The sequence below is a fragment of the Lissotriton vulgaris genome, chromosome 3_1 (assembly GCF_964263255.1).
Source record: "Lissotriton vulgaris chromosome 3_1, aLisVul1.2, whole genome shotgun sequence".
NCBI lineage: Eukaryota > Metazoa > Chordata > Amphibia > Caudata > Salamandridae > Lissotriton > Lissotriton vulgaris.
In genome coordinates this window covers 654083166-654099414 of record NC_141689.1, presented here as the reverse complement: position 1 = coordinate 654099414, position 16249 = coordinate 654083166, and the positions used below count along the sequence as shown (strand labels likewise).

The following is a 16249-nucleotide window of genomic DNA, read 5'->3' as shown; positions in this document are numbered from 1 at the left end:
CATACACAGTTAAAAATATGACTTTCAAAAGGTTTCAAAAACTTGTACCACAGAAAACTATAGATGCGTGACTTTTTACCAAAGTACCTGTGTTTGCGTCACAGTTCGCCAAGCCAAACAGCCACAGCGTCGGAAAACAAAGGGATGCAACACTCCTGAGACCCTGAGGAGGCGATGCGACAGTCCCACTGTATGCATAGGAAGGGTTGCATCGGTTCTGGTCTGTAGGGGGATTGATGCGTTGATTCTTTGTGCCCGTTCCGGTCCGCAGGTGAAGCGTTGGGGAAGCATGGTCACAAGCATGATGCTTGAATCTTAGGGATGCATTGGCAATCAATGCGGCGGCATTGCACGGTGCTGCGGCGGTCCTCTTCAGCCACGATCCCTCGATGAATCGATTCTTGAAGCGATGACAGACACTGCAACGGTTTTTGCAGTGGCGCAGAGATGCGTGGAAATTCTTCTCGCGCCATGAAGATGCATCGGAAAATCAGCAGCAAGAAGACCGATGTGTCGGTTTCTGTAGTTCTTTGACTTTCTTCTCTCTTCCAGCTCCCAAACAGTAGCAACAACCTCCAGAGGCCCAAAACTGACACAAGCACCTCAAGGCAGGTCAGAACTCACAACAGCAGAGTTCAGGGGAGCTGGGGGTGAAGAATTTGTGTCCCTGAGACTTCTGAGCAGGAGGCCAGCTCATTTCATGCCCTTGGAGACCTCCTTCAAGCAGGGGACACAGCACACAGCAAAGTCCTTCTTTCCTTGACAGAAACAGCAACTGCAGGCCAACCCCAGACACACAGCAAGGGCAGTACTTCTCCTTAGTCTCTTCAGCTCTTCTTCTCGTCAAAGGATCCTCTTGAACTCCAGGAATGATCCAAAGTTCAGGGGTTTTAGATCTAATACTTATACCCTAAAATGTCTTTGTTCTCTTTGTGCAAGGGTCTCTGAGCCCAGTTCAAACCAGTTCTTGTGGCACCCTGCCAGTGCACAACAACATCCTTTTTTTAGTGTGGGCACAACACAGGGGGGCCGAACCAGCATTATGGAAGGCAGGCACAGCCCTATTCAGGTACAGGTGCTACTCCTCCCACCACTCCAAATGCAGATCAGCCCTATTCAGCCTAGTGGTGACTCATCCACACTCCTGAAGCCACGGCTTCTCCCTAGCCCCTGTCACTCTAAAGCCAGACAGTCAATCCACAAACTGGCAGAGGCTCACAGGAAGGTTGAACAAGATAATATCATCCTTCTAAAAGTGGTATTTTCAAACACACAATTTAAAAGCCATCTTTACTAAAAGATGTGTTTTTTGGGGGTTTTTTTTCAGCTAAAAAGAATTTTATTGATTTGTTTCCAAAGAGAATGAAACTAGGATATAAAAAGTTAGTGCAAGGGCAGGGCATTCACAGTTTATAACCAACAAAACAGTTACTGTTCAAGGCAAAGTAGTAACTTTAAGCCTAGTTTCCCTTTCTTAGACAGAGGCACAGCATGAAGGCTGTCAAGGAGCAAAATGCACAGCGTTTATAGTTGCAGTGCAGTCATGCCCTACACGTAGTTCTTGCTAGAGTACTTACTCCTGGCCTGGGAGGGCGCAGCGGTGTACCGGGCATAAAATTCCTCTTCTTTTTTGGGGCAGGAGCAGCACAACAGGCCACCCTGAGCAGTAACAAGGCTGCACAGGCCCAGCCGATATACAAGGAAGCCCCCAGCTACGGCTTCTGGGCTTCGACCACCAATGGGTTGTAGAAGTCACGAATGACCGAGTTGGCTGACCAGCAGACCGGGATGAGCATCAGGACGCCAGAAATGATGAAGATGATGCCAGACACGACGCAGATCTTGGCCTTTGTATTCTCTTCCTCCACACATTTGGTGCACTTTGCGCCAATGATGATGGCAAGCAGGGCCAAGATGGCAACGAGAATTGAGATGACACTGAGGGCACGCGCCGCCTGCAGGTCCTTTGGCAAGGCCAGCAAGGAGTCGTAGATCTTGCACTGCATCTGGCCGGTGCTCTGCACGATGCAGTTCATCCACAGGCCCTCCCATATGTTCTGCGCGCCACCACAATGCTGTTGCCGATGAAGGCTGTCACTCTCCACATGGGCAGAGCGCAGGTGATGATTGTGTCGATCCAACCAATCAGGGCCAATACCATGCTGAGGATCTGGATCCCAGTGGACGCCAATGTTAGTTGATTTAAAGGAGAGAATCTGAAACACCAGCTCTCCCTCTGCCAGAAACACCACTACTACTAAAAGATGTGTTATTAAATTCTGAGCTCGGGGGAGGGGGGGGTACTAAACTAAATTTTTCTATCCTATCCCAATGAGAAGGTATACTTGTAAAATGTTACAAAGCATTTCCCATTCTGTCCTATGGGTAAGATAGCCTTTCAATAGTAAAACATGAAATTGGCAGTATTTCACTATCAGGACATGTTACACACACCAGTACATGTCCTATCTTTCACATACACTGCACCTTGCCCAGGGGGATACCTGGGGGCTACCATAAGGGTGTCCTATGTGTAAGAAAAGGGAAGAGTAAGGCCTGGCAAGTGGGTGCACTTGCCAAGTCAGCATGACAGTTAACAAACTGTGCACATGCACTGCGGTGGCAGGCCTGAGACATCTTTGCAGGACTACTTATGTGGGTGGCAAATCCGTGCTGCAGGCCCACTAGTAGCATTTGATTTACCAACCCTGGCACACTCAGTGCACTTTACAAGGGACCTACTGGAAAAAAGAATATGCCAATAATGGATAACCAATCACAATAACAATTTACACAGAGAGTGAAGTAGTGTGGCTCACTGGTTAGAGGCGGCAGACCCGAGAGCAGAGGACGGCCCGGGGCCAGGGTTCGATTCCCGGCGCGGCAGGTTTCTGGACCAGGGTCAGCGGACTCGATAATTCTCTCGCCTCGGTGCCCACTCTGATCAGCGATCACACTCGGCAACTCTGGGCATTAGCTTGCCTCATCTTCACTAACGCCCCACCAGACCGCCGGGGATGCCTGGTCTCACCCTGGAGATACCCATTAAGGGACCATCTCTCAGGGAAGCCAGGAAGGGTTTCGCAGCGGTCGAAGCGCCTTGGGACCCTACGGGTAAGTAGTGCGCTATATAAATGCCTATACATTTACATTTACATATGCACTTTAGCACTGATCAGCAGTGGTAAAGTGCCCAGGGTCCTATAGCCAACAAACACAGGTTAGGAAAAAATAGGAGGAGGAAGCTAAAAGATTGGAGATAACCCTGCAAAAAGGGCCATTTGCAACACAAACCCCTTCTAGCCAAGGTAGACCAATCAATACCTCAATGGGCACCCCTGCTTGGGGTGATTGAACATGGAGCCTGGCCCGCAACAGCAGATGTCTTTTCCAGTTCTATGCCTTCCTCAACCTAGTTGAATCCCTCTATCCATGCTCTCAGGTACCACTGGGCTAACCCATGGGGGACCCTTATCCTCACCTGGGGACCCCATCTGTGCAGCACCTAAACTTACTTTGCTCACAGATGTATCCCAACAGGTAGACAGTACCCACATGGCCAAAACAGTGGTAAGCCCCAGTCCACCCCCGGGTGCCCCTCCTAGGGACATGCCAGCCACAGTGGCCACTGACAGCTGTCAGTACTGAGAGCCAGGCCTCATGCCTTTCAGGCCTCTCGCACCACTGTGGCATCAGAAAGGAGGGGGCAGTAACCCCAGGTGCCTGGCACAGTTTCTCCACTCTCCCTCCTGCCAAGTCAGGTGTGGCATCCAAATACTGGCCCACCAGCCTAGAGCCTGTACCCTGCGGCTGGACAAGAGACTGGGGTGGGCTCTCCCACACCCTGTCTTCCTCCCTGGGGCACTGCACCCTCCATCCTGGAGTGGTACGCCCAGAAGATACCTTGATTGGGGCTCTGTTAGCAGTCACCCCTTCCTCCAGGTCAGTGTGGACACCCGAACCTGGTCCTCCACCCCAGGTTCTGAACCCTTAGGCTGGACCTGTGCCTGGCAACCCAATACTTCCGGGGGAGTACACCAACCCCTCCCAAGGGAAACACACTTGTAAGAGAGTCTGCCTGGGGTAGGTCGCCAGCCTCCTGTCCACTTGACAGAGCATGAAGACCTCCCAGGCCAGAATTGGCCTTGCTACGGTCAGACGTGGGGTGCTCTGACCTCAGAACAGGCAACACCTGACCCACTGGTCCTTTTACTGGGGACGGCATCTCCCCTCATCCTTTTCTCTAGACTCGTGTGTGCAAATAGAAAATAATTTCTGTTAGAATAGGCTGAAGCCATCTTGTTTGTTGCATTCATTTTGTTAGCTATGTAATTATTCTGTCTTCACTGTTGCTTGCCTTTCTATTCCGCTTGTGTCATCAACTTTAGCTAACTCCTTCTGTACTGGGCCAAAGCAATGTATGTGCTTAGCAAAGGCCTGTAGCTGCTGAAATGCACCTGGTCTAAGATGTAATTGTCGACTATTTGCTGTAGTTATTCTTGTGTATGCTTGTACCTTCCATTTGTATCTACATGCTTACTTTGCAACAACCTCTGTATATAAGCACCATGGCCTGTGTTTTTAATGTACTACCTCCTGGAACACTTGAGGATGTTGTATGGACATGGTCCCACTCATGAGTGATTAATAAACTTGTTATTTGAATTCCAGCTTCAGTGCCAATCTCTATTTTGTTGTCTACGGACCCGTGGACAGAGAAGGGTGACCCCTGCACTGGTGTGCTCATTAAAAGGCACATTTCCACAGTTTGGTCCCCGACTAGTGGGGCCTCATCGGAGACGCTGCCGTCCAAAGGAGTGGTCTTGACAGAAGAGTGGAATTTTGCTGTGGAGACGTCCTGCATGAGGAGACCGTTGTCTTTGCAGCCAAAGTGATTTTCCAGTTTGCTCTATTTGACCCTCTAGGTGGTGGCCAGTCCCGACCGATTGTCATCTCCCCCCTCTTACCCTTCTGAACGACTCCCTTGAACAGGGCGTTGTACCGGTTCCCTACAAAGCGGCCACCATCATTCCTATTTTTAAAAAACCTGGGGCCGATCCCGTCTCTCCATTAAACTACCGCCCCATTTCCCTTCTCCCCTTTTTGGCCAAAGTCCTTGAGGCCCATGTCACCCAGGTTCTCGGTGCCTTCGTGGAAGAGAGTGGGGGCCTTGCTCCCCGTCAGGCAGGCTTTCGACCCTGGCATTCTACCGAGAAGGTTGTCATCTCCGTGATGGACGAACTAAGAGAGGGGCTAGACACCAACACCCCCAGGCCCTCGTCCTCTTAGATCTTTCCGCCGCCTTTGACACGGTTGATCATTCCATCCTTCTCACCCATGTCAAGGCGGCGGGAATCGGGGGCCCAGCTATGACCTAGATCAACTTCTTTTTAAAAGATCGTACCCAGGCTGTCCATCTCGCCGAATTCTCTGCCCCCCCCTCGCCCGGTCCAGTGTGGTGTTCCTCAGGGGTCCTCTCTTTCTCCCTTATTATTTAACCTTTACATTTTTTCACTCATCCTTGCACTACAGCAGATGGAGGTCATCGTGTACAACTACGCTGACGGCCTCCAACTTATCTTTCATCTTTCTCATTCCCCTGCCAACATTCACAACTTTCAATTGGTCATGCTGTTCATTAGAGGCTGGATGAACTGCAATCATCTTAAATTAAATCCGGACAAGACTGAACTTGTCGTCACTGGTAGCACTCCCAGTCCCCGGTCCCCCAACTTCTGGCCTCTTTCCCTGGGCACTCCCCCCCTACCCTCATCCTCAGTTAAAACACTTGGCATTACACTTAATCAACACCTCACTCCCCATTCCCAGATCAGCTCAGTAGTCTCCTCCTGTTTCTTTGCGCTCCGTACTATAAGGAAAATCTCCTGGTTCTTTTCTCTCCCTGCTTTAAAACTGATCCTAATGGCAATGGTCCTATCTCGGCTGGACTACGGGAACATAGTGTATAACGGCGCCCCCGCATATGCCCTTCGTCGCCTTCAGCTAGTCCAAAATCAGGCTGCCCGCCTGATTTATGGGCTGCCCAGATTCCACCATACAACTCACCTACTTAAATAATTACATTGGTTGGCAATCAAAGAACGGGCCCTCTTCAAGTTGGGCTGCACTACCTTCCAGGCCATTGCGGGGTCTGCTCCAGCGCTCATTTCATCTGCTATCAAGGTTTACTGTCCCAATAGAGAACTCCGCTCCTCCGCTAAGTTCTTTCTTTATGTACCCCGATTTAAGAACAGTAGATCAGGGGGTCTGAAATTTGCTGTTCTAGCCCGACCTTTTGGAACTCTCTCCCCCTGCACATTAGATCTGTCCCTTCCTATTTGGAATTCCGCAGGGCCCTTAAGACCTTCCTTTTTTCACAAGCATTCTCATCTCAGTAATCTTTCTTCTCCAAGCCTCTGGGCTAAGCATCCTCTAGCGCCATGAAACTGCTGGGTATACGCGCGCTATATAATTTCTTTTAAATTCAAATTCAAATTCCCGACTGAGGTATCCTTTGGCGTTATTTTTGCAGTGACCATTAGGTCAACCAAGAGTTTCGCAGTTGGAAGTTGCAGACTCTCGTTTGGTAAGGTCGCTGCAGCAGCACTCTTGATTTGCTTGGCCAAGATTCTGGGTTTTGTTTGTTTGATTTATTTTTTGCAAAAGATAAAGGAAGGTAATGTGGAGATTTTGCTCTACTTTTGAGTATTTTGGAAAAGTAATACTTTACAAAAACTTCGTAGCATGACTGTTTTCAGCACAATCCGTAGGCTGTGTTGCTGTCTTGGAGGTACCAAAATGGATTCAGACAGAAGTCAGCCGGCTCCCCCAGAGGGGACACCTAAGATGATGGCCTATGAATGGGTCATTTGACTTTATAAAGATTCAATATTTAGAGCAGTGTTTATTCAAGAAAAAAGTCCACAAGATAAGTTTAATTGTGTACGTATGTGGGAGAAAGAAGTGCAAGAGAGAGTGAGGAAAGAAGAAGCTATAGCAGAAAAATAACCGCGAAAAACGATATATCAAAAAGCATTGGAATTAAAAAATAAAGAGATGAAAGCAATCAAAGAAAAAGAGGAATGGGAGAGTCGATTAGCGGTAACTGGACAGTACCCTATTAGGTGCCCCATTTATCCCATACTTAATAAACCTCAGAATGATTACATTTTGTTAGATCGACCTCCGCCCTCTATAAGTTTCCCTCTGCCCATGAGGATGACCTTTCCCATGAAGAACATCTTTCTTCAGACAATACAGACCTAGATAAGCAAGATGAGCGGCTGTTGACTGTTGACGAAAAGACAATATTAAATCCACTGCTCACAAAGAAGTTTGAGGGACTACTTCTGCTGCAGATTTTGTAACAATGGTACAGCATTCGAAAGATTTAGAGCAGTTATATTTTGCAGAGAAGTTTACCTGGGAAGTAATACTTGGTTTTAGAAGCGTTTCTAAAAACTTAGAGCCCAACGATATTAATTCTGATTATAAACAATTAAATGATGGAACTTTCCTTTTGTCAAATATACCTGATCTAATTAGGTGGGTAGTTAAATTAAGACATGATACACTGCGTTTAAAAACGGAGCAAAAATCAGTTAGTAAAGTTAAAACTGCGCAAACAGTTCAGACTGCAGTGCCAAAATAAGAAGTTTCCGGGAAAGACAATGACCCTAGTGATACTGTAGTTGCTGTGAGACCGATGCGTGAAGCTGCGCCTTTGTATGTTCCTTGGAAGGGTGCAGGAACAAGTGCCGATAAAGATTCAGATGATGCAAAGGGATGTTTTGTCTATAATTGGGTTTATACTCCTTGGAGTAGAGCAGACGTTATGGCTCTTAAAGCTGCTTTGCCCGATCCGTGGAAAAATCCTGCCGCATTCTATGAAGAAGTGGAAGGAGGCATTAGCCCCGGCACTATGACCCTGCCAGATAGTAACATGTTTTTTGGACTTATTTTGCCCCGAAAATAGATGATAACGTAGCATATGGTGATACTTGGGTGCATTTAGAAGAAATAGATGCGGCTAGGGAACCTGCTCAGAAACAATAACCGGAGATATTAGATCTTCCCAAAGCTATTGTGACTATGTTAAAAACTTTCATACCCCCTAAGATACACCAGATCGCATTCAGACCATTTTAGACACTCCTGTGCTCCATACTCAGAAGGACGTCCGTGCATTGATTGGCCTTACTTCCTTTGTAGGCAGTGAATCCCTAGCTTTTCAAATATTATTAAACCCTTGATGGCCCTTTAGACTAAAGACACTCCGATGCCTCTTCCATGAACTACTGAATGCCAGACTGCCTTTCAACAGCTACGTCAAGCTCTTTGTTCTGCACCAGTATTAGGAACTCCTGACACACTCTATGTACACAAGAAGGAAGGTTGTGCTCTCTCGATTTTCTTTAAACTCTGTTTTTATTTTCAGCAAAGGGAAAGGGTTACACTCCACAGGGGGGTCAGATACACAGCGGTAAGCCTACAACCCTATTCAAGGCCGGCCGCGTAGAGAGAGAGCATATTAAAGTCCACAAAGGAAAAAAGTTATACACAGCGTTGCGCCTACAACCCCAAAGGGGCCGGCCGCGATCAAATGGCAGAACACAACGTTAGATAGACCTGTGAAGGAAAGGGACCCAGTGTGTCGCTCTGTACTACCGCATGAAACAACCAGCAAAACAGGGCGACAAGTCCCAAGAGGCAAACAATAAGGACAAGAGAAAGAATAGCCCGGAAAGGAAAAGTAGGAAAAAGGAGGAGAAGAAAGAGAGCAAGAGCAAAGACAGCGCGCGGAGATGGGGGGGGGGTCAGAGCTCCCGCTCGCTGACGACATTGGCAGGATGTATCCTAGGAGATCAGTCCTGGCAGTAATCTGTTTGGAGCAGGGGGAATAAGGGCATCCTCAAACAATCGCAGCGCTCTGAGTTTGACAGGTACGTAGCGCGCCCGCTCAACTGCGTAAAGATATTTGATTAAGGCCTGTCACACAGCTCGAAAGCAGGTGTCACGCTCCTGCAGGCGAGCTGTGAAGAGCTCCCTCGTGAGGACATGCCAGAGGCGTACAAACCAGGCTGCTATTGGCGGGGCTTCAGGCTTCTTCCAGTATAAAGCTATGAGCTGCTTGGCAGCACCCAGCATTTGAAGCGCCAGGATCCAATCACTCCTAGTAAGGGCCTTTAGAGCAGCAGGGCGAACTCCCAGCAGGATAGTGGTAGCAAGTTCAGGCAGAGGGAACCCCAGCACCCCCCTGATGTGGCTAAGGACCTCTTTCCAGTAGAGAGTAAGCATCAGGCATGCCCACCATATATGTATGAGGTCCCCCGTTGCGGATCGACACCGCCAGCAGAGCGGAGAGGAGGCAGGAAACATCTGATGGAGACGCTGCGGGGTGTAATACCATTGGGTCATTAATTTATAGGCGGTTTCCTGTTGCGGGATGCTACGAGAAATTTTGGAGATGTCCCGCCAGAGCCTATGCCATTGCGCAGGGGTAATGTCCGAATCTGACAGCGCCTGCCATTTGTCATGGTAGGGATGAGAAGGCGGCGCCTGCGGGTGTTGGAGAATCTGATAAATACGCGACACCAGCCCCCTTGGATTCAATGGGATGTCGGGCCAGCCGCTCAAAGGGGGTAAAGGCGCACGTGGCCGCCTGGTACACGTTGTCTGCAGTCACCAAGTGCCGCAGCTGGGTGTACTGCAGTTGTGCCGTCGCCGGAACACGGAACTCCTCTCTACATTGGGTGAAGGACTTCATTTTGCCCCCCTCGAATAAGTCCGTGACCACCTTGCAGTCCCCCTGCATCCACTCAGCGAAGGTTCATGTACGATATGCCGGCGAGAAAGACGGATTGCCTGCAATTGGGGTGTGCGGCGAGGGGAAAGTAGTCAGGCCTCTGCGTACCGCTACCGCGTCCCAGATGCCGAGCACCGTCTTCGTGGGGACCGCCAAATACGCACTCTTAGGGCGTGCCCCCCGTTGATGCCAGGCGAGGTCCCAGATGGTGCGCCCCATCACAGCTCGGTCCATGTGATGCCACGCCTTCTCACTCTGTCACCCCCCACTCCACCACGAATCGGAGGTGTGAGGCCCAGTAGTAATCCAGTAGATCGGGGCAAGCCAGGTCCCCCCTATCCCACGGAGCCATCAGCAATTTCTGGGAGAATGAAGGCTGTGAGGGCGCACTGAAGATCGCGGAAGTTGCTAAGCGGAATGGGCGTTGGAATATGTAGAGGATCTTAGGAAGGATTGACATTTTAACGGCGTTGAGCCTACCCAACCATGTCAGCACCAGGGGCTTCCACCGCCGTAGCTCCTCCAGGACTGCTCGCCTACACTCTCGCCAGTTGACTTGCGACCATGTGTCCAGGGAAGGGGTTAGCTCCAATCCGAGATAGCGAATGCTCTGAGTGGCCCATTGAGACGGTGCAAGCTGCTTGAGGCGGGGGATGTCCATCTCAGGAATGGTTAGATTGAGGACCCAGGACTTGCTGTGGTTAATTTTAAAACCCGAAGCCCTCTCAAAAAGGACCAGTGCGGATCAGAGCACCGGCAGAGACTCATCCGGGCGGGTGAGAGTGAGGAGGAGATCATCAGCGAAAAGCGCCACTTTGTTCTCACTGCCCCCCATGCGGATGCCATGAATGTCAGGCGCCCGACGGAGCATTGCTGCTAACGGTTCCACCACTAGGGCGAAGAGCAAGGGTGATAGGGGACAGCCCTGCCGAGTGCCTCTACAGATGTTGAACGGTGCAGAAAGCTGCCCATTTACCCGAACCCGGGCCTGCGGCGCCAAGTATGGCGTCATGATCCTAGTGATCATGGCCGGACCCAAGCCAATCCTGCCAAGGATCGCCCGCAAGAAGGTCCAGCTCACCCGATCAAAGGCCTTCTAGGCATCCAGCGAGAGGAGGCAGGCTGGGATGTTCCAGTGGTGCGCCTTCCCCACCAGGTGGGCCACTTTGCGAACATTATCCGCGCCCTGGCGGTTGTGAATAAAGCCAACCTGGTCCGGATCTACAAGACCCGGCATGTGCGGATCCAAACGTTTCGCCAGAATCTTGGTGTAAATCTTAAAGTCGGTGTGCAGCAAGGCTATGGGGAGGTACGAGGCGCACTGCGTCGGATCCTTGCTGGGCTTGAGAATCAGTGCAATCTCTGCCAGTCCCATGTCTCGAGACGGGCCCGCTATGTCAGTAAATGAGTTAAACAGTCGCAGGAGATGAGGTCCGAGCTGTGCTTGGAACATTCGGTAAAAAGATAAGGGAAGACCGTCCGGCCCCGGAGTCTTCCCCAAGGGGAGATCCTGGATGGAGCCCGCTATCTCTTTCTGGGTGATCTGAGTCTCCAAGGCCGTCGCATGATACGGATGGAGCGTCGTCCCCGTATAGGCTTGCAAGACCTCCGCCGCAGCTCCTGGGTCCGGCGCCTCCTCTTGATATAGCGCGGTATAGTAGGCTCGGAAAGCCTCACATTTAGCTTTCTCCGAAACTGCGTGCGACCCATCAGGGAGCTGGACATGCCCGATGTGGGCCCTGGCCGCCCGCGCCCTCAACCGTTTTGCCAGCAAACTGCCTACTTTGTCTCCGCCTTCAAAGTATTCCTGTTTCAGAGCCAACAGGGAAGATTCTGCCTTATTAGTACGCAAGAGTCGGTTCTGTCCCCTGAGATTGGCCAATCGCCGTCTAGACACTGCACAGGTGGTCTTGTGATCCTGCTGCTCTTCTTGCTTAATATCTCTTTCTAGTGCATCCTCGAGGGTCCGGGCCGCCGAGCCCGTGCAATCGAAAGAGTGGTGATATGCCCCCGAATGGTCGCCTTAAAGGCATCCCATACAACAGTGAAGGGCGTCTCCGGGAAGTCGTTGCTAGCCAAGTAAGAATCTATGGCCTCCTTGATGCTATCCACATCATCAGCATCCCTCAGGACGCTCGACGGTAGACGCCATCGCACCTCTCGGGCTGGGTGGGCGGCGGGGTCCTGCAGCAGCAGGTCGACATGCGCATGGTCCGATAGGGAGATGGCAGAGATGGAAGAACCCAGGACATCTTTCAGCAGGGCATGAGAGATGAACAAATAATTGACACGGGAATACGAGCGGTGGGCATGGGAGTAAAATGAATAGTCAGTCAGCCCCGGGGAGCAGTAGCGCCATACATCGTAGAGTTCCAGGTCCGCAATCCGGGAGCGCAGCATCGAAGACATAGCCCTGGAGCCGAACGCCGGAGCGGCGCTGCGGTCCGCATCCGGGTCCAAGACTAGGTTAAAGTCTCCCCCCAGGATCAGGAAGGGATCCCCCCGCGGAACGTGGGTGCTGAGAAGCGTGCACAGATACCGATCCTGCGACTGATTGGGAGGGTACACATTGCATAAGGTGAAGGTGCGTCATCCAACGCCCACGCTCACCTTGAGAAATCGTCCATCGTCACTCCTGAAGGGCTTGGTGTCCCCCCGCCTGATGCCCTGCCTACAGAGAATCGCCACACCTGCTGTCGTAGTGTTTGCTGCAGCCCAAAATTGGAGAGGGTACCTGGGGTGCGCCATGCGCCCAACGTCAGCCTGCAAAAGATGGGTCTCCTGGAGGAATATGATGTCAGGGTTCTGCTGCAGGAGGTAGCGCCAGGTCTGTCGCCTCTTATTGGGGGAGTTAAGGCCCTTGACGTTAAGCGTCAGGACTTTTAGGGGGCTAGGTAATGGGCAGCCATATTGAGGACCTGAGGAAGATCGCTTGCGCTGCTCAGCTTCCCTCCCACAGCCGTCCAACAGCATCTGCACCCTATGCCAGCGCCACGCAAGCCCCTTGCCGCCGTCCCCCACCCCACACAAAGGTGATAGAAGAAAAGAGGAAAGAAGGAAGATGAGGAAGGCCAGGAGGAAGAGGAAGACAAAACGTGATGAAATGTTTTAACAATGGCCAACTGGGCCAGGTCCAGTCAATCCCGCCAACGGGCATTCTACACCCGAGGGTTCGGAAGTGCCCAGGGATGTAACTCCCTCAGGGATCACCAGATAACAGGGGCGTAGCCTGTCTCGGGACGTCGTGGGGAGGAGCCCCAGCGTCACCCACGCTGAAGACAGGATCCGGGGTGCAAAGTCAGGTAGGGCAGCCATCCGCCACGGCTCACCAAGGGAAAGAGGGGGAGGGGAAAACCCTCACCCCCGAGGCAGCAAAGCATGAGCCGACCCGAGCAGCCCTCTGCAGCCTCAAAGGGTCGACGAAGGAGAGGCAACATCCCCTCGGTCTCCCTCCAGGGACTTGATGTGGGCGATGATGTCCTGCTTGGTCTGGGACACTGATTGCTCTTCCAGTCTGGGCGAGCGGCGATGGCGCTGGACCATGGTCCAGGACGGTTTCGCGGGGATACGCTCCTGCCTGCTATGGCGCACTGGGCTCACCGGAGGTGACGTCGGGAGCTGCAGAAGCTGCGCCGCCTCCGCGAATTTCCGAATGACTCTCCGTTTTGTCTCCCACTGAAAGATAAGGGCAAAGGGGTGACCCCACTGGTAGGCAATGCCCAAGTCGCGCAGTTTGGCAGTTACCGGTCTGAACGCTCTCCGTCGCTGAAGAGTGTGGGGCGCTAGGTCTTGAAATATTTGGATCTTATTACCCCTGTAGGTAAGGTCCGGCTTGCCTCAGGCGGCCCGCAGTATAGCCTCCTTTTCCGTGAAGAAGTGGATCCTCGTCAGGATATCTGGGAGAAGCAGGGGCGCTCTGGAGGAGCGGGGACCCGGTGGGCGTGGTCCAGGGTCGGCGGTGAGGCATCGCTATCACCCAAACCTCGTGTAGTAGCTGCGCAACAAAAGTCATGATGTCCTTCCCTTCTTCTCCGAGCGGTACGCCGCGAATACGGAGATTGTTCCGGCAGCTCCTGTTCTTCAGGTCCTCTTGCTTGACCTGCAGCTCTATATGCTGTTCCTCCAGCGTTGCCAGGCGCTGCCACAAGAGCTCCTGGTCCTCGGTGCGGGTATCATCAGTCTTCTCCAGGCTGTCTACGCGGTCCCCAAGATCAGTGACCTCACGGCGCAGCTCCCGCACACAAGTGTGGACCTCCGAGCGGAGGGAGCCGATCTCCATCTTCAGGTCCGACATGAAAGATGTCATGAAGGCCTGCGTTACAGGGGCCGCGTCCCCCGATGGCCGCGGTGCTTCCACTGCCGGCGCCGACGCTCCCGACTTGCCCCACATCGCCACCACTGAGTTGTCTCTGGGGGCACCGGCGGGTCAGCCTTGCCCCCCTTGGAGCGCATCATGGTCAGCGTCGGATGAGCCCCACCAGTCCCCCAAGTCGATAAGGGCCCAGGTAAGAGCTATTGCAGACAATAAGCATGCCGCGGGACACAGACTTCTCGGCGGCCGTCCCAGGATACCCCCACACAAAGCCCCAGGTGGCCCAGACACGAACCACCACAGGGGGACCGCAGCGAGGGCTCAACTCCTGAGCCGCTTTCCAAGGTGCACCAGGCGGCGGTCCAGGCGCCTGCGGCGTCCGACCAGTAGCGTGGGGCAGGTAGAGGGTCCCCCGGCCAGGGGAAGCTCGCGGTGCAGTCACAGGGGGGAGAGGGGAGCCCCCGCTATACCCAGCTACGGTCGCCGTCCAAATCTCCAAGCCCAAGGACCAGCTATAGGGCCTCTCGTCGTGGGCCTAGAAATAGTTCAGGGACACCAGCTGTGCTCACCAGTCAGTGCTCCTCAAGGCCCCGGACGATGCAGAGAGGGAGCACCAATCAACTTGGTGAGGGGGTGGGAAACCCGCACTACGGAAGGGCTCGGCACACCAGGCCGGAGTACAAGGCCTCGCAGGAGCCCCCGCGCTGAAAAAGTACCCCCGGCCCCCACCACCACCCCCCACTCCTCACCTCTCCAAGTGCGTGCTGTAGCAGGCCTCCATCTGTAGTCCGCTCACCACCTCCGGTCCGTCTTGGGGCACACCGTCCGGCAGAGTCCCCCACTGTTAGCCGCAGGAAGACACCGCCTCCAGTCGCACCACTCAGCCTCACCATCACAGCAAACGATAGAGGGAGGAAAGGGACCCACACCGCAGGTCCCTCAGATCAGCACAGGAGCCAGCTGTCAGCAGGTGGCAGGGCCGAGTTGCCTCGCAAGGGCCGTAAAATGGCGGCTCCCGGTCACTTCGGGCAGGAGGAGAGCAGGAGCCTGGATAGCGATCGCAGCAGGCCGTGCAGATCAGCCCGCCGCCTGTGTCCCCCAAGCCGCATGCACCAGGGAGAGGGTCCGCTCCTGAGGTCCGCAACTGCTCCTGGGGTGGGTAAGTGGCCGCTAAGGCGCCAGGCAGGGGACACAAAATGGTGGCTCCAGAACACCTCGGGCAAAGGGAGAGCCGGAGGTGATGCGCGGCAGATCAAGCAATGCGGTCCGCTGCTGGCGCTCCTCAGTCCGCAAGTACCAATAAGGGGGTCCATGCTCTGAGTCAGCGACCCCTCCAGCGGTGATAGGGCAGCAGCCCAGGGGCTAGGCAGGCTGTGAGAAATGGCGGCGCCCACCCGAGGGTCGTCTCCGTCTGCGTACCGTTGGGCACCGCCGTGGGCTCGGAACTCAGCAGATGGGCATCCAAAGCTCCCTGGGCACCGCAGGGCCGCCACAGCCTCAGGGTGAGTAGTGATTGCCCCGGATTCCGCTCGTGATCGCTTATGTGGGTGGTGGATGCCAGGAGCTCCCGGGAGACACGTCCTACCACATTGCTCGCTAATCCACGCTGTTCTCTCTCGATTTTAACACAGACATGCGGTGATAAACAACGTCCTTGTGCATATTTTTCAGCTGTCCTTGATACAGTTGCCTGTGCCCTGCCTGGTTGTTTTCGAGCGGTGGCGGCAGCAACTGTGTCTATACGTCAGAGTGAGGGAATAGTCTTGTCACGTAGATTGTTTGTGTTAGTACCTCATTCAGTCGATGCCTTGCTAAATCAAATGAAAACACAGCATATGACTAGTGCCCATTCAACAGGATATGAATTGACACTTTTGGTCCCTCATATCACATTGAAAAGATGTTTGACCATGAATCCTGCTAGATTATTGCCACTTCCAGCTACTCAGTCTCAGTCACGAGAGTTACATGACTGTATATGCCTTACTGAAGAACAAACAAAAGGTCATGTTTACCTACAAGATACACCTCTTTCTAATGTTGATGGGGCATTGTGGGTTGATGGGTCCTGCCTGAAGTTGCCTGATGGCAAGACATCTGCTGCTTATGCAATTACAACACTTCAGAAAGTA

At 52.7% G+C, this 16249-nt stretch overlaps 1 pseudogene; it reads right to left on the bottom strand.

Annotated features, from left to right (window-relative positions):
* The window catches only part of LOC147726881 (claudin-4-like), a 136639-nt pseudogene extending 125822 nt beyond the window's left edge, over window positions 1-10817 (bottom strand).
* Window positions 10818-16249: the final 5432 nt, after the last annotated feature.